This window comes from Furipterus horrens, unplaced genomic scaffold, assembly GCF_987537825.1.
Source record: "Furipterus horrens unplaced genomic scaffold, mFurHor1.1.pri manual_scaffold_2, whole genome shotgun sequence".
Lineage (NCBI taxonomy): Eukaryota > Metazoa > Chordata > Mammalia > Chiroptera > Furipteridae > Furipterus > Furipterus horrens.
In genome coordinates, this window is record NW_028327172.1 from 193591220 (window position 1) to 193612867 (window position 21648).

Below are 21648 nucleotides of genomic sequence, written 5' to 3' on the forward strand. Positions count from 1 at the left end.
CCGTGCGTCGTCTCCTGCTCCTCCTCCCCTCTTCAAACCCGTGTGGTGGAGTCGGGGCGTACAATCCCTAGCCTCAGACCGAATGCTGGAGTCCAACCAGACGTATTCTCACGGCCCCACTCGGCTTGGAGCTCCGCCCTGACTCAGCCAGGCCCAACACCCGCGGGCTTAAAGTGTTGGGCTGTGTTTAGCATATAAAAAACACTGTCCCAAAACTCAGCCGGCCCATTTTCTGTTGGTATAGGCCCAGAAAAATCGACTGCGGCCCTTTTTTGTTCGGAAGCCATTACAGTGACACTTATTACCATCATGCCAGGTACTACCAATCATTGAATTAAGGATGGTCATTGTTGGGTCCCATCAAGTGTATTCGGGACGGGAACTCCATGGAGATGCCTGTGGTGGTTTTAGAAGCCAGATGTTGATCTTTGACCTACTTAGATAATACCGAGCTGTGGATCTAACACCATAGTTTTTTAACTTAAGTGGACATGGACTCCATTGAGGCCTTGTTATAAATAAGTAAATAAACAAACAAACGGATTGCTGGGCCCCATCCCATCAGTGAGCCTAATAATTTGCATTTGTAACAAATTCCCAGATGCTATTCCTCCTGCTGTTGGTTCAGGGACCACGCTGTAAGAACCACTAAACTAAGGCATGTGCAAGTGAAAACTGGAGAGAGAGACGCTTTTGAGGGGAGAAGGGCAGTTTTACTTCTGTAGGCCCGCGGGCTACAACGGTGTCTGGCGCTAGAAGGTACTCAATAAATATTGAATGAATAAATGAGTAAAGATAAGAGTAAAATGTTTTAAGTGGAAGATAAGGTTGGAAGACAATGTGAAAGTGGTCGTTAGGGTTTATAGTTAAGTACTGGTGCTGAGAGGCACTTTGAATAGAACATTTAGAATAGTAAAGGTTATTTAGAAATTTATATTTCATTGCACTTCTTTCACCTAACCAATCAGTAAAGTATCCTATTAGAAAAATATCACAAATACACTGTCTTAGCAAAAATTTCTAAGATTGTGGCAGCAAGAAAGGAAATAGCTACAGGGAGTGAGTGACTCATTCGGTGGAGGCACATGACAAAAAAGAATTTTTTGAACTCCTGCCACTGGAACCAAGAGGAGATTTTTGATTCCACCTCTCCATGCCAGCTCTCTTGGCCAATCTTGGTTTCCTCATCTGCAAAATAAGAAAGCTGGGTTAGATTATCTCTTTCAAGCTGTAAGAGTTCAGAATTCTAAATCATCATCTGGAAACCTTTCCCTAAATGGGCTAAAATAAATTATAAAAGAAAACCCTTCCAGCAGAGCCCCCTAGTGGTCCCAAGAGGAACCAACTATATATGTGAGTCAGGGTACAATGAATTATTGGTATAGTGTAAATTATGCAATGTTGTGTGCATTTGTGTCAGTACAATACAAATAATTATTTTGAAGTGTCAAAAATTTTTGGCTATTTTGCAGTTATCACCTTCATTCAGTCCGCAATCTTAATCTTGGAACTTCAAAGAAATTTTGTAACACTCAAGTCACATGGGAACTAGTTAGAAGGGTATTGTAATTTCTCTGAGAGAAAAGGTTTTGGTAGTTTTTTAATGCACATAATCATTGGCCCTGAAATTCCACTTCCAAGGAGTCATTCTACAGTCCTTCCAGAGAATGATGCAATTGCATATTAACTGATATGAGGCAACCCTCAAAATAACTTTTTAAGGATTAAAAAAATCACTATACTAAACATAATGTGATATCCTGAGTTGGGCCCTAGAACTGAAAGGACATAACTAGTGGAATCTGAATATGTTGTGTAATTTCATTAATAGTACTGTAGCAATGTTAATTTCTTAGTTTTGACATGGTACTATGGTTATTTAAGTTGTGGAAATTAGTAGAGGTGAGTAAAGAGTAATAAGAATCTCTGAAACATTTCTGTAAATTTAAAATTATCCCAAAAGAAAAAGTTTACTTTCTAAAAAGCACAATGTAGTCTATTTTGTATTTATTATACCACCATATGTATAAAGGAATAAAGGAATATGCTTGTGTATATAATGCTTGTGAATTCATAAAATGTCTCTGGAAAAATACATAGAAACTGATGACAGTGGTTATCTCTGAGAAAGCAACTTAAGTTGCCTTAGGGAAGGCAAGATTTTCACCATGTATCATGTTATATATTTTAACTATTCAAAACTAAACTTAAAAAAATGAGTTTCCAGTGATGTAGATTATAAGTTCCTCACTGTTATTATCTAGTTATGATTAATTACTTTATTAAGTAATTAACTAATTAAACAACTGTTGAGTGCCTATTATATGCCAGGCATGATCTAGGCCCAAAAAGCATATCAGGAAAAATAAGCAACAACCACCTTAGAATTGTAGGATTTACATTTTTGCAGAAATGGGGAGAACTAATCTCAAAGTATAGTCCGCAGACACCTGGAGGTCCCTGAGAATGTCAGTCTGCAATTCCCAAACAAATAACAAAACTAAGACATTATTTTCTTTTTTACTGTGTTAACATTTGCTCTGTGTAAAAACAATTACTATAAGAGTAATAATTTTATTAATACCACACACTGTTTAAAAATGCCAATTTTATTTTAGAATGTCTTTGCAATAGAAGCAATAGAGATTATTAATTTCTATTAAACTTTCAAGTACATGTCTTCTTAATGTTTTGTGTGATACATGGGAAGGATACATGAATCACTTCTGCTATACACCAAAGTACATGGTAAAGCACTTGTGCAGTTGGTTGAGTTGAGAGCTGAGCTAGCCACTTTTTTTCATGTAATACCATTTTTACTTGAAATAATAAGAGTTGGTTATTTGGCAGACATTTTATCAAAAATGAATATATGATCCTGTCACTTCAAAGAAAACAACTGGCAGAATTTGTTGCCAATGATAAAATTCAAACTTTCAACTGAAAATTAGGGTTTTAGGAAACATATCTGTCACTCTGGCTTGACAGCTTCCCAAAAGCCTTAAAGACATTTCTGGTTAAATTGGTGGTGATATTAACATGCAATTGCTTGAAATTGTACAATAAAATGTGTTAACATTTAGAAGATCTGCATAAATCAGTGAACCAATACTGTAATTTTTTTAAAATCCTGCGATACAGTGAGTCCGCGATAAGTGAATCGCAATATAGAGAGAGACTACTGTGTTTTCCAAATGACCAATGCCTAATGTTACAGAATCAGGTATTGGTAAAACATCCATTCAAGTTTAAGAGAAACCAATGGATTTTAATGTAACAGAGTACAAAAAGATCATTGATAACATTTCAGATTCCACATTCCATGGACCTTTAAGAAACTACAATTTGTCTAGATTTAGCATAGTATTAAAGAACCATACCCACATTTATCTGAAAAAATTATTAAAATATTCCTTCCCTTCCAATTATGTATCTGTATGAGGCTGGATTTTCTTCATATATTTCAACCAAAACAACATATGCAACATATTGAAGTTTTGCAAAAGCATACATGAAGATCCAGCTGTGTTCTGTTAAACCAGGCATTGAAGGGATTTTATTGGGAAAATATAGTTATTTTTCACTAACAATATTTATGTAAACATGTAATGGATTTATTATAGTTATTAATAAATGTTTCAATAATGTCTCAATTTTAGTTTCTAACAATATGTTGTTTGATCCACATAAACAAATGCTCTTTGAAATCCTCAATATTTTTGCAGAGTATCAAGGAGTTCCAAGTATATTTACATATACTGTACTGCTTAGACATGAGGCTTAGATCTAAAACATCACACACTTTCAGAATATATGATTTACATTAAAATTATATATGTAAAAGTTGTAAAATTGGTTTTAGAATCTAGTAACTCTCTTATTGTCCCTAACAAAACAATATGTTTTGATGTATTGATTCATGTTTAAAAAAAAAAAAAAAAGGAAAGCAAGGCATAATAGTGCTTTGCTGACCCCTGATAACAATTGCCAACATTGGAAATGTGAAAGTCTTCCTTTTTGTAGCTCCTCTAGTTACTGTTACTGCTGTTCAGATTCAAATTTCCTGTTCTTCTAAATGCAGAGTAATATTTTTTCCTCCTGTCTCTCTCCCCTGCCTATTCTACTCAAGCCTCTCAATTAACTCTTTTTGAAACACTCAGTCATAACTCAGAGATCATTTTGGGTTTTTTTCCCCCTTTCACTGAGTTCTGCCCTTTCCATCTTGTTAGCTCCTCTCCCCTACCCACCACAGCTGCGGTAAGAAGCTCTAGCAGCAAGAGTGGAAAGTAGGATTTAGATCTTCTTGAAACTTCTAAACTTAGCTCCAGGCCAGTGGGCACCACAGTATTGATTGTAATGCACACTATGTTATTCCAAATTTAGAGACTAGATCAGAACTCTCACCATTGTGGCTTTCAGAATATCCGCAACATGGAGCAGAAAGCTATTTTTAAGAGCACAAAATATATTTTCTTGTCTTAAGATACTGATTCGGATCCTGTCAGGCACAGTTGTTCTTTAGGTGTGAGCTTTTTTAGTAATGACCTCATAATGCCATTCTGTCCAAGGAATTTTCAGCTACCAGTGGGACGTGGCTGTGGGGCTTCACAATTCACATTCAAGACCTCAGCTGCCTTTGCAGAGGACTGCTCTCTGCTGACCATTCCCAACTGTTTTTGCTGAGTTGGTTAATTCCTTTCTGTCCTTTATATTAGAGTTCCCTATTTTAGCACCTAAAATCACTGGGGCTCCAATGAACAGATCCCAATCCTGCAGAAGTCACTCCTCAAAATAGCCCTCCCTTTGGTCATCTCAAAGAACATCAAGTGTCCAATATGGGACCTTCCCACTAACATCTACAACTGGCATCTATCTACTCAACCCCTCAATTATGTCAATTATTTATCATTCATCTGAAATACAAATTTTTGTAAGTCATATAAGCATAATTAAATCAGCCAGATAGTCTTCATTTGCATCTCCAAATCCACTCTCCAACGTTCCTTACTCTGCCCCTCGATGCTGGAGGTAGGATCTGCAATGTTTTCTTCGTGAACAAGACCTCCTTACATTCTGAATTTCAGGAAATGAGGCCAAGGTCAACAATGCTGTATTTCCCTCCCAGTAGCTCTCCCCTTCAGCTGCAGCCACAGCTACTGCTGTAGGTCTTTCAGGACTCTGGTAATCTTGCTTCCTTTACTCCTTCAAACCTGGAGGTGCCAAGGGCTCCCTGCTGTTGTTAGACTGTCAGCTTCCTTTAATTTTTGTAAATGATCTCGTCAACAAATTCTTCTGATTTAACCACCTCCTTCCTGCAAAGATCCTGTCTGGTACACCAAGGTACAACCATAATTTCTTACTCTCCTGGATAATTGCTATTATTGAGGAATATTACCACTCTGTTTCTACTGTTTTGCAGCCTCTGCATTAGTTACTCAGGGAAGTTCAGTGTTAAAACTTTCCCCACTAAAATGAAGACCAAACTCTAAAGGATCAACTGAGAGTAACCATAGCAGGTATTGTCTTATGAATAATAGATCAATATCTTTCTCTTTCTTGATGCTCCCTTGAGTTGAGAGTCATATCCACTTTCACCTCTTTAGAGCTGAGTATTCAACTGTACCATCCTAGGAAATAGTTCCTTTCCAGGGGAAAAAAATTCCATCTCTGAGTCCCTCTCCCCAGACTCAGGGAAGCATATGCAAAAGTATTCTCTCTGTGTTCCATAAAGTTAGCAAGCACTATGACTTAGGCACTCTCAGGTGATCCTGTAGAGGCCTTCCTTTTCTGCATAAGAGAGCTATAAAAAGCATAATCCAAAGTAGCAGGAGACATATCATATAAACATCTCAGCAGAAACACTGTACTCAGAGCTAAAAAAAATTTTTTTTTTTAAATTCTAACCTGAAAACATTATTTTCATTGCTTTTTAGAGAGCAAGGAAGGCAGAGAGAGAAACATTGATTGGTTGCCTCCCATATGCACCTGGACCGGAAACAGAACTTGCAACCTGGGTATGTGTCCTAACCAGGAATGAAACCCACAACCTTTTGGCTACAGGATGACACTCCAATCAAAAGAGCCACACGGGCCAGGGCTGTACTCCAAATTTGATGCAACTACATTTTATACTTCTTATGATTTTGAGGTATTAACAATATTATACATTCTTATTTAACCTATTAGAATAATATTTTAAGTTAAAATTAGGAAGGTGGTTTGTTTTAAAGAAAAATAGTTTAAATAGCATTTGGTAATTTATTATTCCACAGTTTTGTGTATTTGATTAAAGAAGACACAGTCTCATATTTCCCATCTGAAAGTGAAGCAAAGTACTTAGATAACACACTCATTAGAGCTTCAAACATGTCTAGCCTAGTTGTAGACTAAATAGAAATTTAAAAATAATTTACTGGTAAATAGAATTTTTTAAAAAATATAATCCCATTTTTAAAAATTAATTAATTTGTTTGTTTATTTATTTTTAGAGAGAGGGGAAAGGAGAAAGAGAGGGAGAGAAACATCACTGTGTGGTTGCCTCTCACTCACGCCCCCAACTGGGGACCCGATGTGCAACCTAGTCATGTGCCCTGACTGGGAATTGAACCAGTGACACTTGGCTCTCAGGCCGACGCTCAATCCACTGAGCCACAGCAGCCAGGGTTAGACTTATTTTTAAAAAACAACAAAACAATATTAGATTTTTAGATTTCTATCCTTTATATCATTATATAAAACTAAGTACCATAGCTTTTTATACAGCCTCTCATTAGGCTACCTTGTAACACCTCATCCCAAGCTTCTTATTTATTTTTTAAATTGTGATAAAATACACACAACATAAAACTTAGCATTTTAACTTAAAAATTTTTTAAATCTATTTAATATTATTAATATAATTTTAATACTTTTTAATAGTTTTTCTATTACAGTTGTCCCAATATTTCCCCCGTTGCTCTCCATTACCCTGCCCCCCCGAATCCTACAGTCAATCCCCACCCTGTTGTCCATGTCCATGGATCATTTAAACATGTTCCTTGACTAGATCCTTCACCTTCTCCCCCACTCCTCCCCCAAGGTCATTGTCAGGCTGTTGCTTGTTTCCATGTCTCTGGTTCTATTTTGCTCTTGTGTTTGTTTTGTTCATTAGCTTCCTCCTATAGGTGAAATCATATGGTATTTGTCTTTCACCGCCTGGTTTATTTCACTTAGCATAATACTCTCCAGTTCTATCCATGCTGTCGCGAAAGGTAGGATTTTCTTCTTTCTTTCTGCTGCATAGTATTCCATTTTGTAAATGTACCACAGTTTTTTGAGCCACTCATTTACTGATGGGCACTTAGGCTGTTTCCAGCAATTGGCTATTGTAAATAGTGCTGCTATGAACACAGCGCTGCATAAGTTCTTTTTAATTTGTGTTTCAGGGTTCTTAGGGTATAATTCCAGCAGTGGAATCGCTGGATCAAAAGGCAATTCCATTTTTAGCTTTTTGAGGTAATTCCATACTGTTTTCCACAGTGGCTGCACCAGTCTGCATTCCCACCAACAGTGCAGTAGGGTTCCCGTTTCTCCACATCCTCGTCAGCACTTGTTGTTTGTTGATTTGTTAATGATGGCCATTCTGACCAGTGTGAGGTTTTATCTCATTGTGGTTTTAATTTGCATCTCTCTGATGGCTAGTGATGTTGAGCATTATTTCATATGCCTATGGGCCCTCTGTATGTCCTCCTTGGAGAATTGTCTGTTTAGGTCCTTTGCCCATTTTTTAATTGGATTGTCTGTCTGCCTGGTGTTGAGTCATATGAGTTCTTTATATATTTTGGAGATCAAACTCTTGTCCAAGGTATCATTGGCAAATATGTTTTCCCATATGGTTGGTTCCCTTTTCATTTTGCTGATGTTTTCTTTAGCCGAGCAGAAGCTTTTTAATTTGATGTAGTCTCATTTCTTTATCCTTTCCTTTATTTCCCCTGCCGTAGGAGATATATTGGTGAAAATATTTCTGCATAGGATATCTGAAATTTTATTGCCTATATTTCCCTCTAGCACTTTTATGGTATCACGGCTTACATTTAAGTCTTTTATCCATCTTGAGTTTATTATGGTGTGTGGTGTAATTTGCTGGTCTAGTTTTGTTTTTTTTGCATGTATCTGTCCAGATCTCCCAATACCATTTATTGAAAAGGTTGTTTTTACTCCATTTTATGTTCCTGCCCCCTTTGTCAAATATTAATTGACCACAGAGACCTGGATTTATTTCTGGGCTTTCTATTCTGTTCTATTTCTATTCTGTTCTATTGATCTATATGTGTGTTCATATGCCAGTACCAGACTGTTTTGATTACCATGGCCTTGTAATATAGTTTGATATTAGGTATTGTGATCTCTCCCACTTTATTCTTCTTTCTCAAGATTGCTATGGCTATTCAGAGTCATTTTTGGTCCCATATAAATTTTTGAAATATTTGTTCTAATTCTGTGAAATATATCATTGGTATTTTAATAGAGATTGCATTGAATCTATAGATTGCTTTGGGTAGGATGAACTTTTAAATTATGTTAATTCTTCCAACCCATGAACACGGTATATGCTTCCATTTATTTGTATCTTCCTTAATTTCTTCTTTCAGCATTCTGTAATTTTCTGAATACATATCTTTTACCTCCTTGGTTAAGTTTAATCCTAGGTACATTATTTTTCTTCTTGCTGTAGTAAATGGAATTTTTTCCTACTTTCTGTTTCTAATTTTCTTTTTCTTAATCCTGTCACCTTTTTCACTCAACTCTGAAACGCCCCCTTCCCTTTGAGAGCTGTCAGTCTTTTCTCTGTATCTATGAGTCTGTTTCTATTTTGTTAGTTTATTTTGTTCCCTAGACTCCACATGTGTTTATTTTACTTAGCATGATACTCTCCAGGCCCACCCTTGCTGTCACAAAAGGTAAAATTTCCTTCATTCTTACAGTTGCCCAGTATTCCACTGTGTAAATATACCACAGATTTTTATCCACCCATCTACTGAAGGGTACTGGAGATGTTTACAGATCTTGGCTATTGTAAATAGTGCTGCAACGAACATAGGGCTGCATATATTCTTTTGAATTAGTATTTCAGGTTTCTTCAGATAAATTCCAGAAATAAAATTGCTAGGTCATAAGGCAGTTCCATTTTTAATTTTGTGAGGAAACTCCATACTGCTTTCCACATGTGGCTGCACAATCTGCATTCCCACCAATACACCAATAGTACACGAGGGTTCCCTTTACTCCACATCATCGCCAGCACTTGTTTGTTGATTTATTGGTGATAGCCATTCTGACAGGTGTGAGCAGATATCTCACTGTGATTTTAATTGGTATTTTTCTGATGATTAATGATGTAGAGCATCTTTTCATAGGTCTATTGTCCTTCTCTATATCCTCTTTGGAAAAGTGTCTATTCAGGTCCTTTGCCCATTTTTTAATTGGATTATTTGTTTTTTGGTGTCGAGTTTCATAAGTTCTTTATAAATTTTGGATATTAACCCCTTATCAGATATGTCATTGGTGAATATGTTCTCCCATTCATTAGGTTGTCTTTTCATTTTGTTGATGTTTTCCTTTGCTGTGCAAAAACGTTTCAGTTTGATATAGTCCCATTTGTTTATTTTTTTCTTTTGATTCCTTTGCCTGAGGAGATATATCAGAAAAAAATATTGCTACAAGAAGTTTTCAAAGTTTTACTGCCTGTGTTTTCTTCTAGGATTTTTATGGTTTTGAGTTCAACATTTAAGTCTTTAATCCATTTTCAGTTTATTCTTGTGTGTGGCATAAGAAGGTGACCTAGTTTCATTTTTTTGCATCTGTCCATTTTTCCCAACACCACTTATTGAAAAAACTATCTTTAGCCCATTGTATGTTTTTGCCTCTTTTGTCCAATATTAATTGACTATAAAGTCATAAGTTTATTTCTGGGCTCTCTGTTGTCTTTCATTGATCTGTATGACTGTTTTTATGCCAGTAGCACGCTCTTTTGATTACTATGGACTTGTAATATAGTTTGATCTTAGGTAGTGTGATTCCTCCAACTTTGTTCTTTTTCCTCAAGATTGCTGTTGTGGTTCCATAAAAAATTTTGAAGTATTTGTTCTAGTTCTGTGAAATATGCCATTGGTATCTTAATAGGAATTGCATTGAACCTATAGATTGCTTTGAGTAAAATGGACATTTTAATGATGCTAATTCTTTCTATCCATTAACCCAGTATGTTTCCCCTTATTTGTATCTTCTTCAGTTTCCTTCTTAAGTGTTTTGTAATTTTCTGAGTACAGGTCTTTTATATCTTTGGTTAAGTTTATTCCTAGGTATTTTATTCTTTTTGAAGTAATTGTGAATGGGATTGTTTCCTAAGTTTCCTGTTGTGATAGTCCATTATTAGTGTATAAAAATGCAATTGATTTTTGGATATTTATTTTGTATCCTGCTACTTTTCTGAATTCACTTATCAGTTCTGGTAGTTTTCTTTTTTTTTTTTTTTTTAATTTTTTTTTTGGTGGAATTTTTAGGGTTCTTTATATACCATATCATGTCATCTGCAGATAATGACAGTTTTACTTCTTCCTTTCTAATTTGGCTGCCTTTTATTTCTTCTTCCTGTCTGATTGTTGTGGCTAGGACTTCTGTATATTTGTTGATAAAAGCTATTTTGGTTAATTTTATGTATATACTTGACTGAGTCATAGGGTGCCCAGATATTTGGTCAAACATTATTCTGGGTATGTCTGTGAGGATGCTTCTGGATGAGGTTAACATTTGAATCAGTAGACTTACTGTAAAGTAAAGCAGATTTCCCACAGTATGGGTGGGCTTTACCTAATCAGTTGAAGAACTGAACAGGGCACAGAGGCTGACCTTCCCTCAAATAAGGGAGAATTTTTCTTGTCTTCAGACTAATCTGAAACAACAACTCTTCTTGGGTCTCAAGCCTGCCAGTCTTTGGACTGGAACTGAAACATTGACTCTTCTGGTTCTCAGGCATTGGAACTTGGACTGCAGTTTTCCTAAATTGCCTCCTTGTCAACTCATCCTGCAGATCTTGGTACTTGTCAGCTCCCATGACTGTATGAGCCAGTTCCTTGTAAGAAATCATTTAATGAATATAAATCAATAAAAATTAAACACACACGTGTACACACACACACTCTGATTCCCTGGAGGACTCTAACACAAATCCATACATATACATATGTGTATACCTATACCTCACATTTTTATAGTAGTCAACAAAGAATCCACATCAGGAAATGTTTATTCAGACTCACAAGAAGTTGGGAAATACTGGACAACAGCCAACTTCTCACATCTGATAAATCTCTTAAGGAATATATCTGTCTCTCTCAAGCACTGCTCTTCTCCAAATGTTCTGAAACTGTTTGTGATGACCAGTTCCAGTTCCAGGAGAAAAAGAGGTGACTCGGGAGTAGCAGAACAAAAAAAGACATGTCAATCAAATCACTCCTTAAAAGGTTGTCTTGAGGAATAGAAAGTTTGAGCAACCCTTCTGCAGCATTTCCTGTTTATAGTGTCCTCAAGAAACCAGCTTTTGCAATTCTCTTTCTATGGCAATTTTTAGTGGCCTTGGCAATATTATAAGTCATATTTTTGTGATCTGTCTCCTTACTAGTTGGTGACTGATGGCAGGTGAGTGGGGAGTACATTAAGTGGAATACATTTTTCTAACCTGTTCATATGTTTGGTCTAAACTATCAACTCACCATTAAATAAATATTTTATGATTCTGGTTTTTAAATCTCTAAAATAAGGATAACAATGCTATCTATATATTTAATAAACATGGTAGGAGAACTACAAAAAGTATTATTTTACTTTTTAGGTGAATGGAAATGGTGCAAATACAAAATATTATTGCAAACACTAGAAGGCAGTATTCCTCTACTGAGGCAGAAAATTAATACAATACAAATTTCTTGTATCTTAAACTCCTCCCCTTGCCCAATTCCTATTCAAGAACAAAAAGTGCAGTATGACAAATTTAAAATACACATTTCTACAATGTACTAAACAGAATAAAGAAAAGGGAAAAGGAGGAATAGTGAGATAAAGGACACAATGAAAAAATGTAAATCCAATAGAAAGAAGACAGAAACAAAAAAGCTGCAAAAGGTGATAAAGGAGAAAAGGGATAATGAGAAGAAAATGAGGTCAAAGCAAGCTTCTTTTACACAACATAGTATATGGGAACTGTTTTCCACGTCATAGCTCTTTGTCATGCTATATTGAAAAACACTAATTTCTAATTAATTGGTGGCTGTCTAGGTCTGTACTAGCTCCCCTTTCCTATTTTCTCACCCATCCTATTTCTCTCAACTATATCTTGCAGGCAATGGATCAGAAGCTATAATGAAGACAACCATGAGAGGAGTTGGGAAATGCAAATGATGTTTTGATCATTTCCTTCCTGCTGGTTGGTAGGAAGGAAATAGGCAAATGTCCTTTTTCTCCTTCCCTAAGTGATTGTGCGTGGACACTTAGTTGAGATTTACAAACAATTGAAGTGATTGTGAATGTTGGAGAACTAGACTAGCCTGGACTATTATTGGTTAGTTTTTTTTTTTTTAAACTTTAGGGACTTTAGGTTTCACAATACTCGAGATTTCTTTCTTTTTCTTTTTTCCTTTTGTTTTTTGGTTTTTCAATTACAGTTGTCCGATTTTTCCCCCATTGCTCCCCCCCACCCAACCCACCCCTTCTCCCGCAATCATATGCCTCCCCGTTGTCCATGTCCATGAGTCATATATACACATTCCTTGACTAGACCCTTCCCTTACTTATCCCTCTTCGCTCCCTCCCCCCTCCCCCCATTGACTAATATTCTACTCTTCGTCCTATTTAGTTTGTTTGTTTGTGTTGTTCTTTAGTTTCCTGTATTAGGTGATATCATACAGTATTTTTCGTTCTTTGCCTGGCTTATTTCACTAAGCATAATTCTCTCTAGTTCCATCCATGTTGTTGCAAATGGCAGGAGTTCCTTCTTTCTTTCTGCTACATAGTATTCCATTGTGTAAATGTACCACAGTGTTTTGATCCACTCATCTACAGATGGGCACTTACGTTGTTTCCAGTACTTAGCTATTGTAAATAGCGCTGCTATGAACATAGTGGTGCATACGTTTTTTTGAATTAGGGTTTTAGGATTTTTCGGGTATAATCCTAGCAGTGGAATCACTGGTTCAAAAGGCAGTTCCATTTTTAGTTTTTTGAGGTAATTCCATACTGTTTTCCATAGTGGCCGCACTAGTCTGCATTCCCAGCAACAGTGCAGTAGGGTTCCCATTTCTCCACATCCTCGCCAGCACTTGTTGTTTGTTGATTTGTTGATGATGGCCATTCTAACTGGTGTAAAGTGGTATCTGATTGTGGTTTTTATTTGCATCTCTCTGATGGCCAATGATGTTGAGCATTTTTTCATGTGTCTATGGACCTTCTGTATGTCCTCTTCGGAGAAGTGTTTGTTCAGGTCCTTTTGCCCATTTTTTAATTGGGTTGTTTGTTTTCTTGATGTTGAGTCATATAAGCTCTTTATATATTTTGGAGATCAGTCCCCTGTCTGTGATGTCATTGGCAAATATGTTTTCCCATATGGTTGGTTTCCTTTTCATCTTGCTGATGTTTTCTTTTGCTGAGCAGAAACTCTTTAGTTTGATGTAGTCCCATTTGTTTATTTTTTCCTTTATTTCTCTTGCCTTAAGAGATGTATCTGTGAAGATATTGTTACGTGGGATATTTGAAATTTTCCTGCCTATGTTTTCCTCTAGGACTTTTATGGTGTCATGGCTTACATTTAAGTCTTTGATCCATCTTGAGTTTATTCTCGTGTGTGGTGTAAGTTGGTGGTCTAGTTTCATTTTTTTGCAGGTCCCTATCCAGTTCTCCCAGCACCATTTGTTAAAGAGGCTCTTCTCACTCCATTTTATGTTCCTTCCTCCTTTATCAAATATTAGTTGACCATAGAGGCCTGGGTTTATTTCTGGACTCTCTATTCTGTTACACTGATCTATATGTCTGTTCTTATGCCAGTACCAGACTGTTTTGATTACAGTGGCTTTGTAGTATTGTTTGATATCTGGTGTTGTGATTCCTCCTGCTGTGTTCTTCTGTCTCAAGATTGCTTTTGCTATTCGGGATCTTTTTTGGTTCCATATGAATTTATGGAGTATTTGTTCTAGGTCTGTGAAATATGTCATTGGTATTTTAATAGGGATTGCATTGAATCTGTAAATTGCTTTGGGTAGTATGGCCATTTTGATGATGTTGATTCTTCCCATCCAAGAACATAGTATTTGCTTCCATTTATTTGTTTCTTCTTTAATTTCTTTCTTCAATGTTATGTAATTTTCAGAGTACAGGTCTTTTATCTCTTTGGTTAAGTTTACTCCTAGGTACTTTATTTTTCTTGTTACTATAATAAATGGTATTTTCTTTTTTGTCTCTGTCTCTGCTATTTTATTGTTGGTGTACAGAAATGCCTTAGATTTCTGTATATTTATTTTGTACCCTGCGATTTTGCCAAATTCACTTATTATATCAAGTAGTCTTTTAGTGGAGTTTATAGGATTTTCTAGGTATACAATCATGTCATCTGCATATAATGAAAGTTTTACTTCCTCTTTCCCAATTTGGATGCCTTTTATTTCTTTTTCTTGTCTGATCGCTGCGGCTAGGACTTCCAACACTATGTTGAAAAGGAGTGGAGAGAGTGGACAACCTTGTCTAGTTCCTGAGTTCAGGGGGAATGCTTTCAGTTTTTGTCCATTGAGTATGATGTTGGCCTCAGACTTCTCATATATAGCGTTAATTATGTTAAGGTATGCTCCCTCTATTCCCATTTTGCTGAGTGTTTTCATCATAAATGGGTGTTGTACTTTATCAAATGCTTTTTCTGCATCTATTGATATGATCATGTGATTTTTGTCTTTCATTCTGTTTAGGTGATGTATTATATTTATTGATTTGCAAATATTAAACCATCCTTGCATCCCTAGGATGAAGCCCACTTGATCATGATGTATGATCTTTTTGATGTATTGCTGGATCCTGTTTGCCAATATTTTATTGAGGATTTTAGCATCGATGTTCATCAGTGATATTGGCCTGTAGTTTTCTTTCTTTGTTGTGTCTTGACCTGGTTTGGGGATTAGGATAATGCTGGCTTCATAGAAAGAGTTTGGGATTTTCCCCTCTTCTTGGATTTTTTGGAACAGTTTGAGGAGGATAGGAGTTAGTTCTTCCCTGAATGTTTTGTAGAATTCGCCTGTGAAGCCATCCGGTCCAGGGCTTTTGTGTGCAGGGAGATTTTGGATTACTGTTTCAATTTCCTTTTTTGTTATTGGTTTGTTGAGACTTTCCACTTCTTCTTGATTCAGTTTTGGAAGGTTGTATGTTTCTAGAAATTTGTCCATTTGTTCTAGATTGTCAAATTTCTTGTCATACAGTTGTCTGAAGTAATTTCTAACTATCATTTGTATTTCTGAGGTATCAGTCGTGATTTCTCCTCTTTCATTTCTGATTTTGTTTATTTGGGTCTTCTCTCTTTTTTTCTTCATTAGACTGGCTAGAGGCTTGTCGATTTTGTTTATTTTTTCGAAAAACCAGCTCCTAGTTTTGTTGATCTTTTGGATTGTTTGTTTAGTCTCTATGTCATTTAGTTCTGCTCTGATCTTGATGATTTCATTCCTTCTTCTTGCCCTAGGCTTTGTTTGTTGTTGTTGTTGTTCTAGTTCTTGTAGTATTATGGTTAGGTTTTTTATTTGAGATTCTTCTATCCTTTTCATAGGCTTAGTTTTTAAGTCTGCTGCAAAAAGTCTGCTTTGATACTTGCACATGACTATTTTTTGGGGAAAAAAGAGGCCATCTCTCCCTATGAGATCTGAGAGATTGCTCTGCTTCTTCACTTGTCAAAGCCTAGATTGACTCTTATGCCCATCACTAAGTCATCCCTGAGACCAGAGGAATTCTTTGTGCTCATTTAAGCCAATCACTAGCAAGGTGGTTGGAAAGGATTCTTAGACTAATGAAACCTACCTCTGGAATTAGGATCTAATGGATGTAGAGAAGAGAACCACGAAGTCCTCTGCACTGAGTTCAGCAGGCATTTGAAAATGTGATTCCAGAACACAAAGAGATGCAGACTTGGCAGTCATTTAATTGATGTTAATTTGAAGACATGGGAGAATTTAAGATCATTTAGCGTGACAATGTATAGTGAGATGAACAAGTAGACACTGAGGGAAAGTTATGTTAAAGGGTCGATAAGTGGTGAAAGCCAGCACCATGAAATGAGGCGTGGCCAGAGAAGTAGAACCAAGGTAATATGTCTTCTCTGCAGCCATGGAATGAATGTTTAAAGGAGCAAATTTTCCATTTGTGCTTTTCAATCTCTTCAACTTAGTGTAGTTCTTCATGGATGAATGCCCTATCATTTATTTCCTTTTTCCTGTCAGAGTGGCCTTCAAAGTCTCTTGTACATAGCAAGTGCTTAGTTGCATTTAATTTTCTGATTATGGTCGAAAAATTGGTTAACACAGCACATTGTATGAATGCATAGAAAAAAGTATAATAAAAAACAAGTACACTTGAACTCTGGCTCTTTTTAAAATGTTTATTTAAATCATTTCTCTTTTGCAGTTACAGTTGATATACAATATTACATTTGTTTCAGATGTACACCCCAGTGATTAGACATTCTATAACCTACTTGGTGACCATCTGATAAATCTTGTACCCATTTGACACCATACATAGCTATTGGAATATTATTGAATATATTTCTTATACTGTACTTTACCTACCCATGACTGTTCTGTAACAACCAGTTTGTACTTCTTAATCCCTTCACGTCTTTCACCCATCTCCCAACCACCCCCCTCCCATCCGGCAACTGTCAAAATGTTCTCTGCATCTATTAGTCTGTTTCTGTTCTGCTTGTTCATTCATTTTGTTTTTTAGATTCTCATAGGTCCTTAGTGCCTTTTGATCAGCTGCCCCTGTGCTGGAGCTCAGAGGGAGCGAGTCCAAGTAAGTCCATCTGTGGAACCTTTAAGAGGAACACCGGGGACTCCAGAAGCCTTCTCTCTCATCCAGCCACAATCTATGCTGTTTTTTACAACCAGAAGTTATGAGAACTTCTCTTTTGTCCTGGATCCCTGGGCTAGGGGGCCTGGTGTGGAGCTGGAACCCCTTGTTCCTTGGAGGGAACCTCCACAGCTAAGATATCCCTCCTGATTTTTAACTGCCGCACATGGGTTTGGGACTAGCCTGTTAAGCATCTTTCTCCCTCCTACCAGTCTTTATATGGCTTCTTATTTATATCCTTGTTTATAGGACTTCTGTTCAGCTAGATTTCAGGCAGTTCTAACAGAATGATAGCTGTTCTGTAGTTTAGTTGTAATTTTGACATCACCATCTTGACTGGAAGCCTGAACTCTGGCTCTTAATGACACTTGAGCATTGGTGTCTAATTTAACAAAAAATATTTTAAAACTAAAAGTTATGTTTGTGCTAATAAAACCACTGAAAATCTCTTCTGAGTACACTGATAACTATAGAAATGTTTGAAGCAAATTTACTATTAATATGACAAATGGTTAAAATGTAAAATTGTAACGAAAAGTGTTATATGCCTGTTGCATTTGAAAAAATCTACCTTCCATAATGTCAAATTAGTTTTTCTCTTGTTACTTTTTCCTGTCAGAATATGAATTTAAATGTATACATTTTGGATATAAGGAAGAAAAAGACAAAGAAACACACAACTCAGTCTGTTTTATTTTGCATTACTTTGTGTTGTGCAATGTTTTCTCTAAGTGTGTGAAGTCAGAAATTGTTTTGCTTTATTGAAGGGGAGTGAGTGTGTAAAAATCCCCAGCACATTAAGATTTCTGATCAAGGTGGAGGCATAGGTAGACATGCTTCATCTCACGCAACCATAGAAAGAATTACAACCAGATCTCAAAAAACAAATAACAACCAGAACTGTCAGAAAATCGGGTTATATGCAAGTCCAACAATCAAGGATTTAAAAAAGCCACATTCATCCAGCTGGGTAGGAGGGGCGGAGTCATAGAGATGGGGTGGGTAGGTGGTGTGGTTCAGGCAAACGGTGGTGGTGGAATGGACAGTCCCACATTCACGTGTGGGGAATAAAAATCAGGAGGGATACTCTGGGAGCAAGTGATCCCAGCCCCAGGTTGGACTGCACAGCCCAGGGTTCCAGCACCAAGAAGATAAACCCCCAGTACCTCTGGCTTTAAAAACTAGGGGAGGTTGGGGTGGCAGATGAAAGTGCCAGATTTTCGCCACTTAAAGGGTTCGCATGGGCTTAAAATGTACGTAAACCCCAGGGCAACAACTGGAAGAGTGCCACTCGCATACGGGAAATGGGTGAAGTGACTGGAAATGGGGTGAGTGCTGGGCAAATCTCCAGGCCCAGGGAGCGGTATTGTCCCCTCTCCAAGCCCCCCACTATAAAGAGAGCCACAAAGCAGTGAAGCAGGCGGCCCTGCCCTGAAAATTACTGAAGTCTCTGCCCCACACAATTTACAGATACCTTTGCTACATAGGCCACACTACTAAGACAGGGAGAAAAAGCAGCAGCTCTACCTAATACACAGTAACAAAGGGAGGCTGACAAAGTGGGAAAGCAAAGAAATACAACCTAAATGAAAGAACAGAACAAAACCTGAGAAAAAGAACTAAATGAAATGAAGCTATCAGATGCAGAGTTCAAAACACTGTTGTTAAGGATGCTCAGAGAACTCACAGAGTACAGCAAAAAAATAAAGTAAGAAATGAAGGTTATACAAAGTGAAATAAAGAGAAATATACAGGGAATCAACAGTGAAGGGAAGGAAGCCAGGGTTCAAATAAATGATTTGGAACAAAAGGAAGATATAAACATTCAACCAGATCAGAAAGAAGAAACAAGAATTAAAAAACAAAACAAACAAACAGACAGACAAAAAACAGGAGAAGCTTAGGAATCTCTGGAACAACTTTAAACTTACCAACATCTGAATCATAGGGGTGCTAGAAAGAGAAAAGGAAGAGCAAGAAATTGAAAACTTATTTGAAAAAATAAGGTAAACTTCCCTAATTTGGCGAAGGAAATAGATATACAAGTCCAAGAAGCACAGAGTATCCCAAACAAGTTGGACTCAAAGAGGACCACTCCAAGAACCATCATAATTAAAATGCCAAGGTTTAAAGATAAGGAGATAATCTTAAAAGCAGCAGGAGAAAAGCAGAGAGGTACCTACAAAGGAGTTCCCATAAGATTATCAGCTGATTTCTCAAAAGAAACTTTGCAGGCAAGAAGGGACTGGCAAGAAGTATTCAAAGTGATGAAAAGCAAGGGCCTAAAACCTAGATTACTCTATCCAGCGAAGCTATCATTTAGAATGGAAGGGCAGGTGAAGTGCTTCCCAGACAAGGTAAAGCTGAAAGAGTTCATCATCACCAAGCCCTTATTATTCGAAATATTAAAAGGACTTATTTAAGAAAAAGAAGAAGATCAAAACTCTGAACATTAAAATAACAACAAACTCATAACTATTAACAACTGAATCTAAAAACTAAAACCAAAACCAAAAACAAGTTAAGCAAACAACCAGAACACTGAGAGAATCATAGGTATGGAGATCATTTTGAGGGTTATCAGCTGGGAGGGGGAAGGTGAAGCATGGGGAAAATGGTGCAGGGACTGAGAAGCATAATTAGTAGGAATAAAATAGGTGGGGAGATGTTAAGAATAGTATAGGAAAGGGAAAAGCCAAGGAACTTACACCCACAACCTGTGGACATGAACTATGGTTTAGGATTGCTGGAGGGAAAGGTAGTACGGGGTGGAGGGGAGAAAGGGGAAAAAATTGGGACAACTTTAATAGCATAATCAATAAAATATACTTTAAAAAATCCCCAGAACACTAAGACACATCAAGTCAAAACTTTTTTATTGGTTGGTTCTTTAAGATTTACCATCAACTCTCTCTAAAAAAAAAAATCAATAAAAAAAACCTCACTCTCTCAAAAGAAAAATTTAAAAAATTAATAAAACAAGAGTTAGTATCAGGTTGATACAATGCATAATTTATAGTTAACATTGAATAATGACAATGAAAATATAAAAGTGAAAATGTAATTGGTGCTCCAATTCATATAAATTATGCATGATAGAAGAAGAGAGAGAATGAATTCTCTGTTATGAATCTTCATTTGAAGTAATCACTTTTGGCAATTAATCTAGTTGGCTTCTTTTTTGTTTACAGAAATTATTTCTCAGCCCTGGGTGGTGTGGCTCATTGGATTGGGCGCTGGCCTGAGAACCTACAGGTCAGTGGTTCAATTCCCGGTGAGGGTACATGCCTAGGTTGCAGGCCAGGTCCCTGGTTGAGGGCATGGGAAAGGCAACCGATCAATGTTTCTCTCTCTGTCTCTCTCTCCCTTCCCTCTCTCTCTAAAAATTAAATAAAATCTTAAAAAAAATTATTTCTCCATTGCTGCCACTAGCCACTCTGCTCATATCATTAAACAATGGCCTGTGGAGGCTAGAGTTTTAGAGGACAGTGATTAAAAGCTCTGGCTCTGAAGTCAGAAAGCTGGAGTAATAATGTTTTCTGTTGCATTATTGTGAGAATTACACACAATATCTAACACAGTAAAAATGTTCTGCTATTGATGGTTAATGACTATTAGGTATTACTTTATGCTGTGTCTGATGATGTTTCTGCTCTGTTCACAAGTAATCGGTGGACAGAATCATTCATAATTTAATGTCAGTTGCTGCTTATGTGATTTCCAGTATTTGGGTGGAGAACTATTTATCAAGCCAAGAACTGTGTGTTCTGTTTCTGTCATGTTTATTCAGTCATTAAATTACCACAGTGTCTGTCTTTGACTTTAGATTACTCAGTAGTTCTATGATTTAATCATTGAAGATGATATTTGATCCTAAATTATGTACATAAGAGTCAGTCTTCCTGTAGAAAAAGCAGTCCTCCACCCATATATATCACTCTGTTCAGAAACTTATTATCCTAGATTTTGTCCCTGACTTAAATATAAATACTTTGATTTCTATAATTTTAGGATGAGACTTCTTTGCTCTGGCACTATGCTTTCAAAAATATTGCCAAATGTCATCTCTTTTTCATTCTTCTCTGCTGGAGCCATCTCTTCTTATACTTACTCAGAACTTTTGCCCTAGCACTAGTAAGTTATATTTAAGAACTGAAAATTCTCCTATGGGAGGTTTCAGTTTCCAACTTGTTCCCATTTCAATTCACATGGGATGCTACAAAGTATTTCACCAAACATACCAATTTATTTATGAATACTTCTCTTAAATTTCCCCATTGCTTCATTTATTCATGGATTGTGATGCCCTTAGCTTGTAGTTAATGGATACCCTAGAATTATATGTTTAAATATCATAAAATCATTTGTTGGACTCTGACCATACTCTTGGACAACCATATAGTGGTATCATATCAGCTGAAAGTTTAACCAAGTATTTTAATTTGAAATAAATTGCTATGTGTTAAGGATAGTTTTAATTAAAACTAGAGCAGTTAGTTTTTGACTCTCCTTTTAAGTAGT

General features: G+C 36.6%; 1 long non-coding RNA gene across 2 annotated transcripts; it reads left to right on the top strand.

Annotated features, from left to right (window-relative positions):
* The first annotated feature begins 9 nt into the window (after positions 1-9).
* LOC150020215 (uncharacterized) lies at positions 10-20376 on the top strand. 2 transcript variants are annotated; one of them, XR_016509118.1, is made up of 4 exons: positions 10-316; positions 5934-6014; positions 17002-17070; positions 20319-20376. It is a non-coding gene; the product is annotated as an uncharacterized LOC150020215 (long non-coding RNA). The 2 variants fall into 2 exon arrangements; XR_016509117.1 differs by lacking the exon at positions 17002-17070 and having other exon boundaries at positions 5934-6148.
* Positions 20377-21648: the final 1272 nt, after the last annotated feature.